Genomic DNA, 15,000 nt, shown 5'->3' with positions numbered 1-15,000 from the left:
AGGCCCAACCCTGCTTAGCTTCCAAGATCAGACGAGATCGGGCGTGTTCAGAGTGGTGTGGCCGTAGGCAGAGACAGGCCTCTCACTTGCTGCTTTTCCACTTTGACGTCCGGTTGCCGGCTGCCCTTTCCAGTGCTTCGTAAGATAAGGTGCTTTTGTGCTTTCCTTTCTCTTCACTTTTTTGCTGGCTCCTTAAAAAGGTCTTGTAGACAGAACGCCCCGCTCAGAGCCGCTGAGCTCACTGATCGGCTGCCGCGCTGTCGACGGAGCGTCAGCGTCGCGGCCAATGCCACAGGCCGGGAGCAGCGGCGAGACTCACCGGTAGACCTGGGTAGGGTGAGTAGAGCGCGGTTAGTTGCTTTCTAATAGCCTGCAGCCGGGGATTAACTTTTAATGAAAGGGAGCAACCCTTTTGACTGTCTGCAGCGCGCCGTACCTTGGAAGCGCACACTCACACACAGCGAGCATGCACAAGTTGCTCGCACGAGACCACATTCCCTATTTGCACCTGCAGCTTTTCCGCCACCATGCGTCAGACTCTCCTGCCTGTCTTATTATTATTTCAGGGCCTTAGCAGGAACCACCCCCTCAATTCCCTCCCGCTCCTTCCTAGCACTGAGGTTAGCTCCTGGGCAGCTATCTGATTGGGTTAGTTACACAAGCTTCTTTGAAGAAGAAGACGTTACTTCTGCTGGCCCTCGTTAGGCGGTCGCCCTCTAAAACCATCCCCTGGGCAGCTGCTGAAAGCCTGGCCCCTTCACAGCGCGAGATGCTTTTAACGCCATCATTTGCATACGGCCGGCTGCGGGGTCAATAAGCACTCCTAGCCGTGGCAAGGAGCTCGGTGTGAGGCCTGGTAGAGGCGGCGGGGTTGCGTCCTTATCTTAGAGGTCTTGGGGGGTTTGGGAGGCTTGGGACTTCCAGCCTCTTCTTTACGTAAGGTCGGTGTCCAGCAAGGCGCCACTCCATGCTAGCCGAGCTGGGCAAGATGGCAAAACGTCATCAAAATTGTCTACAATACCTGGTGTTCTCAGGAGTTGTCCCAACCAAGTATTTCCAAACCCATCTCTGCTTTGCTTCCGAGATCGGACGTATCCAAGGTGGTATGGCCAGTAGACGCTGCTTGGCCCATCGCCCGGCCAGCCTTCCTCAGGCTCGCGTAGGTACGAGAACTCTGGCCGTTCTGGGGCGGTCTCCGAAGGACCGATGCATAGGCTGTGCCGTCCCTATAGGTGTTGTTTGTTGAGCAATGAAACACCTGCCGCATCAGATGTGTTTAAAAATGGCTCGGCGCAGGGTCTCCTGCAGGCTAAACCGTTCATCGCGGGGATGTGACAGAAAGAGCAAGCTGGACCCGCAACTTGGGGTGGAGCGAAACGCCCAGGAGTGAATGAAGGAAGAGGGTGAGATGGTTGCGAGTGAATTTGAGCTGCTCTTCGGGGGGGTCGTGTGGCCTGCAAAGGTGTTTTGCTTGGGTTGTGCTGTAAACTGGCCTCCAGGTTACCGGTGGTTGCCTCCAGGTCAGCGGTGGTTGCCTCCAGTCATGCGGGAGTCGCTGGTCCTGGTGAAAAGAAGCCTAGTATTAAAAGTAAATAAGCAACAATGCTGGAGGCCCACGGTGATGAGAAGGATGCTGGTATTTTGCAAGGATTAAATAGCGCAAGAGAGAAAGCAAATGAAAAGAAGAAAGGAGCATGTGTGCGCTTGTGAAAAAAGGAATGGAAAAAAGGCATAGAGGAGAGTGACCCCTGCTGGTGGAAGTAAGAAAAAGCAAAAGCCTACAGCACCTGGTATTCCCAGGCGGTCTCCCATCCAAGTACTAACCAGGCCCAACCCTGCTTAGCTTCCAAGATCAGACAAGATCGGTTGTGTTCAGGGTGGTGTGGCCGTAGGCAGAGACAGGCCTCTCACTTGCTGCTTTTCTACGTTGACGTCTGGTTGCCGGCTGCCCTTTCCAGTGCTTAGTAAGACAAGGTGGTTTTGTGCTTTCCTTTCTCTTCACTTTTTTGCTGGCTCCTTAAAAAGGTCTTGTAGACAGAACGCCCCGCTCAGAGCCGCTGAGCTCACTGATCGGCTGCCGCTCTGTCGACGGAACGTCAGCGTCGCGGCCAATGCCACAGGCCGGGAGCAGCGGCGAGACTCACCGGTAGACCTGGGTAGGGTGAGTAGAGCTCGGTTATTTGCTTTCTAATAGCCTGCAGCCGGGGATTAACTTTTAATGAAAGGGAGCAACCCTTTTGACTGTCTGCAGCGTGCCGTACCTAGGAAGCGCACACTCACACACAGCGAGCATGCACAAGTTGCTCGCACGAGACCACATTCCCTATTTGCACCTGCAGCTTTTCCGCCACCATGCGTCACACTCTCCTGCCTGTCTTATTATTATTTCAGGGCCTTAGCAGGAACCACCCCCTCAATTCCCTCCCGCTCCTTCCTAGCACTGAGGTTAGCTCCTGGGCAGCTGTCTGATTGGGTTAGTTACACAAGCTTCTTTGAAGAAGAAGACGTTACTTCTGCTGGCCCTCGTTAGGCGGTCGCCCTCTAAAATCATCCCCTGGGCAGCTGCTGAAAGCCTGGCCCCTTCACAGCGCGAGATGCTTTTAACGCCATCATTTGCATACGGCCGGCTGCGGGGTCAATAAGCACTCCTAGCCGTGGCAAGGAGCTCGGTGTGAGGCCTGGTAGAGGCGGCGGGGTTGCGTCCTTATCTTAGAGGTCTTGGGGGGCTTGGGAGGCTTGGGACTTCCAGCCTCTACTTTACGTAAGGTCGGTGTCCAGCAAGGCGCCACTCAATGCTAGCCGAGCTGGGCAAGATGGCAAAACGTCATCAAAATTGTCTACAATACCTGGTGTTCTCAGGAGGTGTCCCAACCAAGTATTTCCGAACCCATCTCTGCTTTGCTTCCGAGATCGGACGTATCCAAGGTGGTATGGCCAGTAGACGCTGCTTGGCTCATCGCCCGGCCAGCCTTCCTCAGGCTCGCGTGGGGACGAGAACTCTGGCCGTTCTGGGGCGGTCTCCGAAGGACCGATGCATAGGCTGTGCCGTCCCTATAGGTGTTGTTTGTTGAGCAATGAAACACCTGCCGCATCAGATGTGTTTAAAAATGGCTCGGCGCAGGGTCTCCTGCAGGCTAAACCGTTCATCGCGGGGATGTGACAGAAAGAGCAAGCTGGACCCGCAACTTGGGGTGGAGCGAAACGCCCAGGAGTGAATGAAGGAAGAGGGTGAGATGGTTGCGAGTGAATTTGAGCTGCTCTTCGGGGGGGTCGTGTGGCCTGCAAAGGTGTTTTGCTTGGGTTGTGCTGTAAACTGGCCTCCAGGTTACCGGTGGTTGCCTCCAGGTCAGCGGTGGTTGCCTCCAGTCATGCGGGAGTCGCTGGTCCTGGTGAAAAGAAGCCTAGTATTAAAAGTAAATAAGCAACAATGCTGGAGGCCCACGGTGATGAGAAGGATGCTGGTATTTTGCAAGGATTAAATAGCGCAAGAGAGAAAGCAAATGAAAAGAAGAAAGGAGCATGTGTGCGCTTGTGAAAAAAGGAATGGAAAAAAGGCATAGAGGAGAGTGACCCCTGCTGGTGGAAGTAAGAAAAAGCAAAAGCCTACAGCACCTGGTATTCCCAGGTGGTCTCCCATCCAAGCACTAACCAGGCCCAACCCTGCTTAGCTTCCAAGATGAGACGAGATCGGGCGTGTTCAGGGTGGTGTGGCCGTAGACAGAGGCAGGCCTCTCACTTGCTGCTTTTCCACTTTGACGTCCGGTTGCCGGCTGCCCTTTCCAGTGCTTAGTAAGACAAGGTGCTTTTGTGCTTTCCTTTCTCTTCACTTTTTTGCTGGCTCCTTAAAAAGGTCTTGTAGACAGAACGCCCCGCTCAGAGCCGCTGAGCTCACTGATCGGCTGCCGCGCTGTCCACGGAACGTCAGCGTCGCGGCCAATGCCACAGGCCGGGAGCAGCGGCGAGACTCACCGGTAGACCTGGGTAGGGTGAGTAGAGCGCGGTTAGTTGCTTTCTAATAGCCTGCAGCCGGGGATTAACTTTTAATGAAAGGGAGCAACCCTTTTGACTGTCTGCAGCGTGCCGTACCTAGGAAGCGCACACTCACACACAGCGAGCATGCACAAGTTGCTCGCACGAGACCACATTCCCTATTTGCACCTGCAGCTTTTCCGCCACCATGCGTCAGACTCTCCTGCCTGTCTTATTATTATTTCAAGGCCTTAGCAGGAACCACCCCCTCAATTCCCTCCCGCTCCTTCCTAGCACTGAGGTTAGCTCCTGGGCAGCTGTCTGATTGGGTTAGTTACACAAGCTTCTTTGAAGAAGAAGACGTTACTTCTGCTGGCCCTCGTTAGGCGGTCGCCCTCTAAAACCATCCCCTGGGCAGCTGCTGAAAGCCTGGCCCCTTCACAGCTTGAGATGCTTTTAACGCCATCATTTGCATACGGCCGGCTGCGGGGTCAATAAGCACTCCTAGCCGTGGCAAGGAGCTTGGTGTGAGGCCTGGTAGAGGCGGCGGGGTTGCGTCCTTATCTTAGAGGTCTTGGGGGGCTTGGGAGGCTTGGGACTTCCAGCCTCTACTTTACGTAAGGTCGGTGTCCAGCAAGGCGCCACTCAATGCTAGCCGAGCTGGGCAAGATGGCAAAACGTCATCAAAATTGTCTACAATACCTGGTGTTCTCAGGAGGTGTCCCAACCAAGTATTTCCGAACCCATCTCTGCTTTGCTTCCGAGATCGGACGTATCCAAGGTGGTATGGCCAGTAGACGCTGCTTGGCCCATCGCCCGGCCAGCCTTCCTCAGGCTCGCGTGGGGACGAGAACTCTGGCCGTTCTGGGGTGGTCTCTGAAGGACCGATGCATAGGCTGTGCCGTCCCTATAGGTGTTGCTTGTTGAGCAATGAAACACCTGCCGCATCAGATGTGTTTAAAAATGGCTCGGCGCAGGGTCTCCTGCAGGCTAAACCGTTCATCGCGGGGATGTGACAGAAAGAGCAAGCTGGACCCGCAACTTGGGGTGGAGCGAAACGCCCAGGAGTGAATGAAGGAAGAGGGTGAGATGATTGCGAGTGAATTTGAGCTGCTCTTCGGGGGGGTCGTGTGGCCTGCAAAGGTGTTTTGCTTGGGTTGTGCTGTAATCTGGCCTCCAGGTTACCGGTGGTTGCCTCCAGGTCAGCGGTGGTTGCCTCCAGTCATGCGGGAGTCGCTGGTCCTGGTGAAAAGAAGCCTAGTATTAAAAGTAAATAAGCAACAATGCTGGAGGCCCACGGTGATGAGAAGGATGCTGGTATTTTGCAAGGATTAAATAGCGCAAGAGAGAAAGCAAATGAAAAGAAGAAAGGAGCATGTGTGCGCTTGTTAAAAAAGGAATGGAAAAAAGGCATAGAGGAGACTGACCCCTGCTGGTGGAAGTAAGAAAAAGCAAAAGCCTACAGCACCTGGTATTCCCAGGCGGTCTCCCATCCAAGTACTAACCAGGCCCAACCCTGCTTAGCTTCCAAGATCAGACGAGATCGGGCGTGTTCAGAGTGGTGTGGCCGTAGGCAGAAACAGGCCTCTCACTTGCTGCTTTTCCACTTTGACGTCCGGTTGCCGGCTGCCCTTTCCAGTGCTTCGTAAGATAAGGTGCTTTTGTGCTTTCCTTTCTCTTCACTTTTTTGCTGGCTCCTTAAAAAGGTCTTGTAGACAGAACGCCCCGCTCAGAGCCGCTGAGCTCACTGATCGGCTGCCGCGCTGTCGACGGAGCGTCAGCGTCGCGGCCAATGCCACAGGCCGGGAGCAGCGGCGAGACTCACCGGTAGACCTGGGTAGGGTGAGTAGAGCGCGGTTAGTTGCTTTCTAATAGCCTGCAGCCGGGGATTAACTTTTAATGAAAGGGAGCAACCCTTTTGACTGTCTGCAGCGCGCCGTACCTTGGAAGCGCACACTCACACACAGCGAGCATGCACAAGTTGCTCGCACGAGACCACATTCCCTATTTGCACCTGCAGCTTTTCCGCCACCATGCGTCAGACTCTCCTGCCTGTCTTATTATTATTTCAGGGCCTTAGCAGGAACCACCCCCTCAATTCCCTCCCGCTCCTTCCTAGCACTGAGGTTAGCTCCTGGGCAGCTATCTGATTGGGTTAGGTACACAAGCTTCTTTGAAGAAGAAGACGTTACTTCTGCTGGCCCTCGTTAGGCGGTCGCCCTCTAAAACCATCCCCTGGGCAGCTGCTGAAAGCCTGGCCCCTTCACAGCGCGAGATGCTTTTAAAGCCATCATTTGCATACGGCCGGCTGCGGGGTCAATAAGCACTCCTAGCCGTGGCAAGGAGCTCGGTGTGAGGCCTGGTAGAGGCGGCGGGGTTGCGTCCTTATCTTAGAGGTCTTGGGGGGCTTGGGACTTCCAGCCTCTACTTTACGTAAGGTCGGTGTCCAGCAAGGCGCCACTCAATGCTAGCCGAGCTGGGCAAGATGGCAAAACGTCATCAAAATTGTCTACAATACCTGGTGTTCTCAGGAGGTGTCCCAACCAAGTATTTCCGAACCCATCTCTGCTTTGCTTCCGAGATCGGACGTATCCAAGGTGGTATGGCCAGTAGACGCTGCTTGGCCCATCGCCCGGCCAGCCTTCCTCAGGCTCGCGTGGGGACGAGAACTCTGGCCGTTCTGGGGCGGTCTCCGAAGGACCGATGCATAGGCTGTGCCGTCCCTATAGGTGTTGTTTGTTGAGCAATGAAACACCTGCCGCATCAGATGTGTTTAAAAATGGCTCGGCGCAGGGTCTCCTGCAGGCTAAACCGTTCATCGCGGGGATGTGACAGAAAGAGCAAGCTGGACCCGCAACTTGGGGTGGAGCGAAACGCCCAGGAGTGAATGAAGGAAGAGGGTGAGATGGTTGCGAGTGAATTTGAGCTGCTCTTCGGGGGGGTCGTGTGGCCTGCAAAGGTGTTTTGCTTGGGTTGTGCTGTAAACTGGCCTCCAGGTTACCGGTGGTTGCCTCCAGGTCAGCGGTGGTTGCCTCCAGTCATGCGGGAGTCGCTGGTCCTGGTGAAAAGAAGCCTAGTATTAAAAGTAAATAAGCAACAATGCTGGAGGCCCACGGTGATGAGAAGGATGCTGGTATTTTGCAAGGATTAAATAGCGCAAGAGAGAAAGCAAATGAAAAGAAGAAAGGAGCATGTGTGCGCTTGTGAAAAAAGGAATGGAAAAAAGGCATAGAGGAGACTGACCCCTGCTGGTGGAAGTAAGAAAAAGCAAAAGCCTAAAGCACCTGGTATTCCCAGGCGGTCTCCCATCCAAGTACTAACCAGGCCCAACCCTGCTTAGCTTCCAAGATCAGACGAGATCGGGCGTGTTCAGAGTGGTGTGGCCGTAGGCAGAGACAGGCCTCTCACTTGCTGCTTTTCCACTTTGACGTCCGGTTGCCGGCTGCCCTTTCCAGTGCTTCGTAAGATAAGGTGCTTTTGTGCTTTCCTTTCTCTTCACTTTTTTGCTGGCTCCTTAAAAAGGTCTTGTAGACAGAACGCCCCGCTCAGAGCCGCTGAGCTCACTGATCGGCTGCCGCGCTGTCGACGGAGCGTCAGCGTCGCGGCCAATGCCACAGGCCGGGAGCAGCGGCGAGACTCACCGGTAGACCTGGGTAGGGTGAGTAGAGCGCGGTTAGTTGCTTTCTAATAGCCTGCAGCCGGGGATTAACTTTTAATGAAAGGGAGCAACCCTTTTGACTGTCTGCAGCGCGCCGTACCTTGGAAGCGCACACTCACACACAGCGAGCATGCACAAGTTGCTCGCACGAGACCACATTCCCTATTTGCACCTGCAGCTTTTCCGCCACCATGCGTCAGACTCTCCTGCCTGTCTTATTATTATTTCAGGGCCTTAGCAGGAACCACCCCCTCAATTCCCTCCCGCTCCTTCCTAGCACTGAGGTTAGCTCCTGGGCAGCTATCTGATTGGGTTAGTTACACAAGCTTCTTTGAAGAAGAAGACGTTACTTCTGCTGGCCCTCGTTAGGCGGTCGCCCTCTAAAACCATCCCCTGGGCAGCTGCTGAAAGCCTGGCCCCTTCACAGCGCGAGATGCTTTTAACGCCATCATTTGCATACGGCCGGCTGCGGGGTCAATAAGCACTCCTAGCCGTGGCAAGGAGCTCGGTGTGAGGCCTGGTAGAGGCGGCGGGGTTGCGTCCTTATCTTAGAGGTCTTGGGGGGTTTGGGAGGCTTGGGACTTCCAGCCTCTTCTTTACGTAAGGTCGGTGTCCAGCAAGGCGCCACTCCATGCTAGCCGAGCTGGGCAAGATGGCAAAACGTCATCAAAATTGTCTACAATACCTGGTGTTCTCAGGAGTTGTCCCAACCAAGTATTTCCAAACCCATCTCTGCTTTGCTTCCGAGATCGGACGTATCCAAGGTGGTATGGCCAGTAGACGCTGCTTGGCCCATCGCCCGGCCAGCCTTCCTCAGGCTCGCGTAGGTACGAGAACTCTGGCCGTTCTGGGGCGGTCTCCGAAGGACCGATGCATAGGCTGTGCCGTCCCTATAGGTGTTGTTTGTTGAGCAATGAAACACCTGCCGCATCAGATGTGTTTAAAAATGGCTCGGCGCAGGGTCTCCTGCAGGCTAAACCGTTCATCGCGGGGATGTGACAGAAAGAGCAAGCTGGACCCGCAACTTGGGGTGGAGCGAAACGCCCAGGAGTGAATGAAGGAAGAGGGTGAGATGGTTGCGAGTGAATTTGAGCTGCTCTTCGGGGGGGTCGTGTGGCCTGCAAAGGTGTTTTGCTTGGGTTGTGCTGTAAACTGGCCTCCAGGTTACCGGTGGTTGCCTCCAGGTCAGCGGTGGTTGCCTCCAGTCATGCGGGAGTCGCTGGTCCTGGTGAAAAGAAGCCTAGTATTAAAAGTAAATAAGCAACAATGCTGGAGGCCCACGGTGATGAGAAGGATGCTGGTATTTTGCAAGGATTAAATAGCGCAAGAGAGAAAGCAAATGAAAAGAAGAAAGGAGCATGTGTGCGCTTGTGAAAAAAGGAATGGAAAAAAGGCATAGAGGAGAGTGACCCCTGCTGGTGGAAGTAAGAAAAAGCAAAAGCCTACAGCACCTGGTATTCCCAGGCGGTCTCCCATCCAAGTACTAACCAGGCCCAACCCTGCTTAGCTTCCAAGATCAGACAAGATCGGTTGTGTTCAGGGTGGTGTGGCCGTAGGCAGAGACAGGCCTCTCACTTGCTGCTTTTCTACGTTGACGTCTGGTTGCCGGCTGCCCTTTCCAGTGCTTAGTAAGACAAGGTGGTTTTGTGCTTTCCTTTCTCTTCACTTTTTTGCTGGCTCCTTAAAAAGGTCTTGTAGACAGAACGCCCCGCTCAGAGCCGCTGAGCTCACTGATCGGCTGCCGCTCTGTCGACGGAACGTCAGCGTCGCGGCCAATGCCACAGGCCGGGAGCAGCGGCGAGACTCACCGGTAGACCTGGGTAGGGTGAGTAGAGCTCGGTTATTTGCTTTCTAATAGCCTGCAGCCGGGGATTAACTTTTAATGAAAGGGAGCAACCCTTTTGACTGTCTGCAGCGTGCCGTACCTAGGAAGCGCACACTCACACACAGCGAGCATGCACAAGTTGCTCGCACGAGACCACATTCCCTATTTGCACCTGCAGCTTTTCCGCCACCATGCGTCACACTCTCCTGCCTGTCTTATTATTATTTCAGGGCCTTAGCAGGAACCACCCCCTCAATTCCCTCCCGCTCCTTCCTAGCACTGAGGTTAGCTCCTGGGCAGCTGTCTGATTGGGTTAGTTACACAAGCTTCTTTGAAGAAGAAGACGTTACTTCTGCTGGCCCTCGTTAGGCGGTCGCCCTCTAAAATCATCCCCTGGGCAGCTGCTGAAAGCCTGGCCCCTTCACAGCGCGAGATGCTTTTAACGCCATCATTTGCATACGGCCGGCTGCGGGGTCAATAAGCACTCCTAGCCGTGGCAAGGAGCTCGGTGTGAGGCCTGGTAGAGGCGGCGGGGTTGCGTCCTTATCTTAGAGGTCTTGGGGGGCTTGGGAGGCTTGGGACTTCCAGCCTCTACTTTACGTAAGGTCGGTGTCCAGCAAGGCGCCACTCAATGCTAGCCGAGCTGGGCAAGATGGCAAAACGTCATCAAAATTGTCTACAATACCTGGTGTTCTCAGGAGGTGTCCCAACCAAGTATTTCCGAACCCATCTCTGCTTTGCTTCCGAGATCGGACGTATCCAAGGTGGTATGGCCAGTAGACGCTGCTTGGCTCATCGCCCGGCCAGCCTTCCTCAGGCTCGCGTGGGGACGAGAACTCTGGCCGTTCTGGGGCGGTCTCCGAAGGACCGATGCATAGGCTGTGCCGTCCCTATAGGTGTTGTTTGTTGAGCAATGAAACACCTGCCGCATCAGATGTGTTTAAAAATGGCTCGGCGCAGGGTCTCCTGCAGGCTAAACCGTTCATCGCGGGGATGTGACAGAAAGAGCAAGCTGGACCCGCAACTTGGGGTGGAGCGAAACGCCCAGGAGTGAATGAAGGAAGAGGGTGAGATGGTTGCGAGTGAATTTGAGCTGCTCTTCGGGGGGGTCGTGTGGCCTGCAAAGGTGTTTTGCTTGGGTTGTGCTGTAAACTGGCCTCCAGGTTACCGGTGGTTGCCTCCAGGTCAGCGGTGGTTGCCTCCAGTCATGCGGGAGTCGCTGGTCCTGGTGAAAAGAAGCCTAGTATTAAAAGTAAATAAGCAACAATGCTGGAGGCCCACGGTGATGAGAAGGATGCTGGTATTTTGCAAGGATTAAATAGCGCAAGAGAGAAAGCAAATGAAAAGAAGAAAGGAGCATGTGTGCGCTTGTGAAAAAAGGAATGGAAAAAAGGCATAGAGGAGAGTGACCCCTGCTGGTGGAAGTAAGAAAAAGCAAAAGCCTACAGCACCTGGTATTCCCAGGTGGTCTCCCATCCAAGCACTAACCAGGCCCAACCCTGCTTAGCTTCCAAGATGAGACGAGATCGGGCGTGTTCAGGGTGGTGTGGCCGTAGACAGAGGCAGGCCTCTCACTTGCTGCTTTTCCACTTTGACGTCCGGTTGCCGGCTGCCCTTTCCAGTGCTTAGTAAGACAAGGTGCTTTTGTGCTTTCCTTTCTCTTCACTTTTTTGCTGGCTCCTTAAAAAGGTCTTGTAGACAGAACGCCCCGCTCAGAGCCGCTGAGCTCACTGATCGGCTGCCGCGCTGTCCACGGAACGTCAGCGTCGCGGCCAATGCCACAGGCCGGGAGCAGCGGCGAGACTCACCGGTAGACCTGGGTAGGGTGAGTAGAGCGCGGTTAGTTGCTTTCTAATAGCCTGCAGCCGGGGATTAACTTTTAATGAAAGGGAGCAACCCTTTTGACTGTCTGCAGCGTGCCGTACCTAGGAAGCGCACACTCACACACAGCGAGCATGCACAAGTTGCTCGCACGAGACCACATTCCCTATTTGCACCTGCAGCTTTTCCGCCACCATGCGTCAGACTCTCCTGCCTGTCTTATTATTATTTCAAGGCCTTAGCAGGAACCACCCCCTCAATTCCCTCCCGCTCCTTCCTAGCACTGAGGTTAGCTCCTGGGCAGCTGTCTGATTGGGTTAGTTACACAAGCTTCTTTGAAGAAGAAGACGTTACTTCTGCTGGCCCTCGTTAGGCGGTCGCCCTCTAAAACCATCCCCTGGGCAGCTGCTGAAAGCCTGGCCCCTTCACAGCTTGAGATGCTTTTAACGCCATCATTTGCATACGGCCGGCTGCGGGGTCAATAAGCACTCCTAGCCGTGGCAAGGAGCTTGGTGTGAGGCCTGGTAGAGGCGGCGGGGTTGCGTCCTTATCTTAGAGGTCTTGGGGGGCTTGGGAGGCTTGGGACTTCCAGCCTCTACTTTACGTAAGGTCGGTGTCCAGCAAGGCGCCACTCAATGCTAGCCGAGCTGGGCAAGATGGCAAAACGTCATCAAAATTGTCTACAATACCTGGTGTTCTCAGGAGGTGTCCCAACCAAGTATTTCCGAACCCATCTCTGCTTTGCTTCCGAGATCGGACGTATCCAAGGTGGTATGGCCAGTAGACGCTGCTTGGCCCATCGCCCGGCCAGCCTTCCTCAGGCTCGCGTGGGGACGAGAACTCTGGCCGTTCTGGGGCGGTCTCTGAAGGACCGATGCATAGGCTGTGCCGTCCCTATAGGTGTTGCTTGTTGAGCAATGAAACACCTGCCGCATCAGATGTGTTTAAAAATGGCTCGGCGCAGGGTCTCCTGCAGGCTAAACCGTTCATCGCGGGGATGTGACAGAAAGAGCAAGCTGGACCCGCAACTTGGGGTGGAGCGAAACGCCCAGGAGTGAATGAAGGAAGAGGGTGAGATGATTGCGAGTGAATTTGAGCTGCTCTTCGGGGGGGTCGTGTGGCCTGCAAAGGTGTTTTGCTTGGGTTGTGCTGTAATCTGGCCTCCAGGTTACCGGTGGTTGCCTCCAGGTCAGCGGTGGTTGCCTCCAGTCATGCGGGAGTCGCTGGTCCTGGTGAAAAGAAGCCTAGTATTAAAAGTAAATAAGCAACAATGCTGGAGGCCCACGGTGATGAGAAGGATGCTGGTATTTTGCAAGGATTAAATAGCGCAAGAGAGAAAGCAAATGAAAAGAAGAAAGGAGCATGTGTGCGCTTGTTAAAAAAGGAATGGAAAAAAGGCATAGAGGAGACTGACCCCTGCTGGTGGAAGTAAGAAAAAGCAAAAGCCTACAGCACCTGGTATTCCCAGGCGGTCTCCCATCCAAGTACTAACCAGGCCCAACCCTGCTTAGCTTCCAAGATCAGACGAGATCGGGCGTGTTCAGAGTGGTGTGGCCGTAGGCCGAAACAGGCCTCTCACTTGCTGCTTTTCCACTTTGACGTCCGGTTGCCGGCTGCCCTTTCCAGTGCTTCGTAAGATAAGGTGCTTTTGTGCTTTCCTTTCTCTTCACTTTTTTGCTGGCTCCTTAAAAAGGTCTTGTAGACAGAACGCCCCGCTCAGAGCCGCTGAGCTCACTGATCGGCTGCCGCGCTGTCGACGGAGCGTCAGCGTCGCGGCCAATGCCACAGGCCGGGAGCAGCGGCGAGACTCACCGGTAGACCTGGGTAGGGTGAGTAGAGCGCGGTTAGTTGCTTTCTAATAGCCTGCAGCCGGGGATTAACTTTTAATGAAAGGGAGCAACCCTTTTGACTGTCTGCAGCGCGCCGTACCTTGGAAGCGCACACTCACACACAGCGAGCATGCACAAGTTGCTCGCACGAGACCACATTCCCTATTTGCACCTGCAGCTTTTCCGCCACCATGCGTCAGACTCTCCTGCCTGTCTTATTATTATTTCAGGGCCTTAGCAGGAACCACCCCCTCAATTCCCTCCCGCTCCTTCCTAGCACTGAGGTTAGCTCCTGGGCAGCTATCTGATTGGGTTAGGTACACAAGCTTCTTTGAAGAAGAAGACGTTACTTCTGCTGGCCCTCGTTAGGCGGTCGCCCTCTAAAACCATCCCCTGGGCAGCTGCTGAAAGCCTGGCCCCTTCACAGCGCGAGATGCTTTTAAAGCCATCATTTGCATACGGCCGGCTGCGGGGTCAATAAGCACTCCTAGCCGTGGCAAGGAGCTCGGTGTGAGGCCTGGTAGAGGCGGCGGGGTTGCGTCCTTATCTTAGAGGTCTTGGGGGGCTTGGGACTTCCAGCCTCTACTTTACGTAAGGTCGGTGTCCAGCAAGGCGCCACTCAATGCTAGCCGAGCTGGGCAAGATGGCAAAACGTCATCAAAATTGTCTACAATACCTGGTGTTCTCAGGAGGTGTCCCAACCAAGTATTTCCGAACCCATCTCTGCTTTGCTTCCGAGATCGGACGTATCCAAGGTGGTATGGCCAGTAGACGCTGCTTGGCCCATCGCCCGGCCAGCCTTCCTCAGGCTCGCGTGGGGACGAGAACTCTGGCCGTTCTGGGGCGGTCTCCGAAGGACCGATGCATAGGCTGTGCCGTCCCTATAGGTGTTGTTTGTTGAGCAATGAAACACCTGCCGCATCAGATGTGTTTAAAAATGGCTCGGCGCAGGGTCTCCTGCAGGCTAAACCGTTCATCGCGGGGATGTGACAGAAAGAGCAAGCTGGACCCGCAACTTGGGGTGGAGCGAAACGCCCAGGAGTGAATGAAGGAAGAGGGTGAGATGGTTGCGAGTGAATTTGAGCTGCTCTTCGGGGGGGTCGTGTGGCCTGCAAAGGTGTTTTGCTTGGGTTGTGCTGTAAACTGGCCTCCAGGTTACCGGTGGTTGCCTCCAGGTCAGCGGTGGTTGCCTCCAGTCATGCGGGAGTCGCTGGTCCTGGTGAAAAGAAGCCTAGTATTAAAAGTAAATAAGCAACAATGCTGGAGGCCCACGGTGATGAGAAGGATGCTGGTATTTTGCAAGGATTAAATAGCGCAAGAGAGAAAGCAAATGAAAAGAAGAAAGGAGCATGTGTGCGCTTGTGAAAAAAGGAATGGAAAAAAGGCATAGAGGAGAGTGACCCCTGCTGGTGGAAGTAAGAAAAAGCAAAAGCCTACAGCACCTGGTATTCCCAGGTGGTCTCCCATCCAAGTACTAACCAGGCCCAACCCTGCTTAGCTTCCAAGATCAGACGAGATCGGCTGTGTTCAGGGTGGTGTGGCCGTAGGCAGAGACAGGCCTCTCACTTGCTGCTTTTCTACGTTGACGTCTGGTTGCCGGCTGCCCTTTCCAGTGCTTAGTAAGACAAGGTGGTTTTGTGCTTTCCTTTCTCTTCACTTTTTTGCTGGCTCCTTAAAAAGGTCTTGTAGACAGAACGCCCCGCTCAGAGCCGCTGAGCTCACTGATCGGCTGCCGCGCTGTCGACGGAACGTCAGCGTCGCAGCCAATGCCACAGGCCGGGAGCAGCGGCGAGACTCACCGGTAGACCTGGGTAGGGTGAGTAGAGCGCGGTTAGTTGCTTTCTAATAGCCTGCAGCCGGGGATTAACTTTTAATGAAAGGGAGCAACCCTTTTGACT

The 15,000-nt window shown here is 54.4% G+C and overlaps 9 non-coding genes across 9 annotated transcripts in view; all 9 read right to left on the bottom strand.

Moving 5' to 3' along the window:
• The window catches only part of LOC141266401 (5S ribosomal RNA), a 119-nt gene extending 50 nt beyond the window's left edge, over positions 1-69 (bottom strand). Inside the window, exon 1 of the ribosomal RNA XR_012320439.1 lies at positions 1-69. This exon is cut by the window's left edge and continues 50 nt beyond it. This is a non-coding gene — a ribosomal RNA (5S ribosomal RNA).
• A 1,706-nt stretch (positions 70-1,775) lies between these two features.
• LOC141266326 (5S ribosomal RNA) lies at positions 1,776-1,894 on the bottom strand. Its single transcript, XR_012320366.1, has one exon. It is a non-coding gene; the product is annotated as a 5S ribosomal RNA (ribosomal RNA).
• A 1,706-nt stretch (positions 1,895-3,600) lies between these two features.
• Positions 3,601-3,719, bottom strand: LOC141267190 (5S ribosomal RNA). Its single transcript, XR_012321203.1, has one exon. It is a non-coding gene; the product is annotated as a 5S ribosomal RNA (ribosomal RNA).
• A 1,706-nt stretch (positions 3,720-5,425) lies between these two features.
• Positions 5,426-5,544, bottom strand: LOC141268755 (5S ribosomal RNA). The gene has a single exon (XR_012321438.1). It is a non-coding gene; the product is annotated as a 5S ribosomal RNA (ribosomal RNA).
• A 1,697-nt stretch (positions 5,545-7,241) lies between these two features.
• Positions 7,242-7,360, bottom strand: LOC141266399 (5S ribosomal RNA). Its single transcript, XR_012320437.1, has one exon. It is a non-coding gene; the product is annotated as a 5S ribosomal RNA (ribosomal RNA).
• A 1,706-nt stretch (positions 7,361-9,066) lies between these two features.
• Positions 9,067-9,185, bottom strand: LOC141266325 (5S ribosomal RNA). The gene has a single exon (XR_012320365.1). It is a non-coding gene; the product is annotated as a 5S ribosomal RNA (ribosomal RNA).
• A 1,706-nt stretch (positions 9,186-10,891) lies between these two features.
• LOC141267189 (5S ribosomal RNA) lies at positions 10,892-11,010 on the bottom strand. Its single transcript, XR_012321202.1, has one exon. It is a non-coding gene; the product is annotated as a 5S ribosomal RNA (ribosomal RNA).
• A 1,706-nt stretch (positions 11,011-12,716) lies between these two features.
• Positions 12,717-12,835, bottom strand: LOC141268744 (5S ribosomal RNA). Its single transcript, XR_012321437.1, has one exon. It is a non-coding gene; the product is annotated as a 5S ribosomal RNA (ribosomal RNA).
• A 1,697-nt stretch (positions 12,836-14,532) lies between these two features.
• LOC141269192 (5S ribosomal RNA) lies at positions 14,533-14,651 on the bottom strand. The gene has a single exon (XR_012321482.1). It is a non-coding gene; the product is annotated as a 5S ribosomal RNA (ribosomal RNA).
• Between the last annotated feature and the right edge of the window lie 349 nt (positions 14,652-15,000).

This window comes from Phyllobates terribilis, unplaced genomic scaffold (assembly GCF_046119375.1).
Source record: "Phyllobates terribilis strain yellow unplaced genomic scaffold, ASM4611937v1 Scaffold_4__5_contigs__length_816908805, whole genome shotgun sequence".
NCBI classification, from domain to species: domain Eukaryota; kingdom Metazoa; phylum Chordata; class Amphibia; order Anura; family Dendrobatidae; genus Phyllobates; species Phyllobates terribilis.
This window is presented reverse-complemented; position numbering and strand designations above follow the sequence as displayed.